Source organism: Trichechus manatus, unplaced genomic scaffold (genome assembly GCF_000243295.1).
Source record: "Trichechus manatus latirostris isolate Lorelei unplaced genomic scaffold, TriManLat1.0 scaffold00315, whole genome shotgun sequence".
In the NCBI taxonomy this organism is placed as follows: domain Eukaryota; kingdom Metazoa; phylum Chordata; class Mammalia; order Sirenia; family Trichechidae; genus Trichechus; species Trichechus manatus.
In genome coordinates, this window is record NW_004444251.1 from 317,160 (window position 1) to 319,593 (window position 2,434).

A 2,434-nucleotide genomic window follows, 5' to 3' on the forward strand; every position below is an offset into this window, starting at 1 on the left:
CTACGGCACACCGAGGCCGGGTGGACGCCTACGGCAGACCGCGACCCGATGGACGCCTACGGCACACCGAGGCCGGGTGGACGTCTACGGCACACCGAGGCCGGGTGGACGCCTACGGCAGACCGCGACCCGGTGAACGTCTACGGCACACCGAGGCCGGGTGGATGCCTACGGCACACCACGACCCAATGGACGCCTACGGCACACAGAGGCCGCGTGGACGCCTACGGCACACCACGACCCGGTGGACGCCTATGGCACACAGAGGCCGGGTGGACGCCTACGGCTCACCGAGGCCGGGTGGGCGTCTACGATACACTGAGACTGGATGGCAGAGAAGAGGTTCTCAAAGCGTCGATTCCAGGCTAACAGCATAAGCATCACCTAGGAACCCGCTGACAATTCAAATTCTCAGGGTCCTCCCTAGACCTACTGAATCAGAAACTGAGGGAGGGCCCAGCAGTCGGTAGTTAACAAGCCTGCCAGGCGAGTCTGCTGTACACTGAAGTGGAGTGATAAATATGGTGTCATCTCATTTTTAAGAACTAAATGGGGGAAATCCCTTTACAGATGTGTGCTAATCTCTCTGTGTATATTTGTATGAACGCAATGAAGGGCCATGAAGAAGACACAACAAACTGACCTCATTTCTAAACTCAGGGAGAAAGTCTGAAGTAGAGAAAAGGGAAGATTATAATTTTATCTTTGTACACCTCTGTAATATTTTACTTGTTACAACAAGGAAGTATTATTCTATAATTTAAAAAAGCAAATAAAGAAAAATTTTGAAAGCTATCATCAGCATCCATTGCCTAGGTTCAATAGAAGCATATAATAAATTTATTAAAAATCAAAAAGATTTGTCAAGAGCAGTAATAATTGCTATTAAGAATTGAATTGCATATCCCCAAAATGTGTTGGAATCCTAGCCCCGTGGATACAATCCTGTTTGGAAATAGGGTTTTCTTTGCTATGTTATAGGGTCACTATGAGTCAGAGTGAACTTGAAGGCAATGGGAGAGTATATTTTAAACTTAATCACTTCTGAGTTATAAAAAAAGCAGGTTAGACACAGAGGCGCACACGCGCGTGCACACACACACAAAGACAGATGCCACATGAGGATCGCCAAGGAATGAAGGAACGCCAGGGGCTGCAGACAAGGATGGTACTGACACCATCAAGACCCTGATTTGGACTTTTAGCCTCCAGAAGTGAAAGAAAATTAATTTCTGTTCTTCAGAGACGCCCACTTGTGGTATTTCTGTTACAGCACCGCTAAGAAACTAAGACAGTTGCTATAGCGACGCAGGATGTACATCATCCTAAAGGAAAAGGGTGAAAGGTCAATACATTTCCTACACCGTAATACAGAAAACACAGTGTTGGGAGGACAAATGAAGACGTGACCAACCCAGGATGTGTGAAGCTGCCCCGGGCCTGAAGCTGAGCACGGTTCTGACAAACAACGCCTTCCCTGAAATGACAACGCTGGCGCCACAAGCAGGAGGCCAGGGAACAGAATACTGTGAAGGAGCCCGGATCCAGACGGTGACTTCGGACTTGAGGGAAGGACGGTCGTGTGACAAAGCCACCCTGGCCCCTCTATAGACTCTCTGCCACCTGAGGCAGCAGTGCGGAGATCTACCCAGCCTGCTGCCGCCCAGGACCCCACCTTGTGTGTTAATTTTCCCCGTAATATATCTTACATGGCTTATTCAACCTGCAGTGGTCTGCCTTTCTTTGGTCTGTCCCTATCTTCCGCATACAGAGGCTGCTTTCAGATTTCCCCCAGGCAACTCTCCCACCCACCACCGCCTCCTGACACACAGTATACCTGGAACCCGGATGATCCACTTTATAAAACAGTAGCGCATAAGGACATTGGTTTTTCTTGTTCTTTAACACTTGATTTTTTTAGTCTTAAAATTAGGGCAAGCAATCCCACAGAATCAAAGGCATGATATATGTGTGTGTGTGTGTGTGTGTGTTGTACACTCATAAAGAGTATAGCACACAAATTAAAGAGTATGTCATTCAAAAAGTCAAGGAAAGAAGAAAATCTGGACTGCCCTGGACATGGTGGCACCAGGAAGGAGGGGCCTCAGCTGAGATCTGGGATCGGGAAGCCACGGCAGAACCATGCCACAGCGAGCAGACGGACCTCTTTCCTCAATGAATTCATTTCTGAATTGCAGGCTCCCGTGAGAGCCTGGCACTGGAGCAGAATCCCAGCTGCAGGGGCACCTGGGAAACTCGTCTCAGCCTGCAGTCTGCAGTCCAGGCAGCCACCCTGGAAAGACGCTGGGGCAGCAGCGAGTCACACACCACATCCCTGTCCTCATAAACACCCACGGAGTGCTGAGAATTTGCCTTCTTTGACTCTTCACGTTGCAGCAAAGAACGATGCTAACCCTAATGCTTGAGAATGCCA

At 49.1% G+C, this 2,434-nt stretch overlaps 1 protein-coding gene across 1 annotated transcript in view; it reads right to left on the reverse strand.

Annotated features, from left to right (window-relative positions):
- The window catches only part of LOC101341804 (transmembrane protein 192), a 32,468-nt gene that overhangs the window by 24,600 nt on the left and 5,434 nt on the right, over positions 1–2,434 (reverse strand). The gene's annotated exons all lie outside the window — the stretch shown is intronic.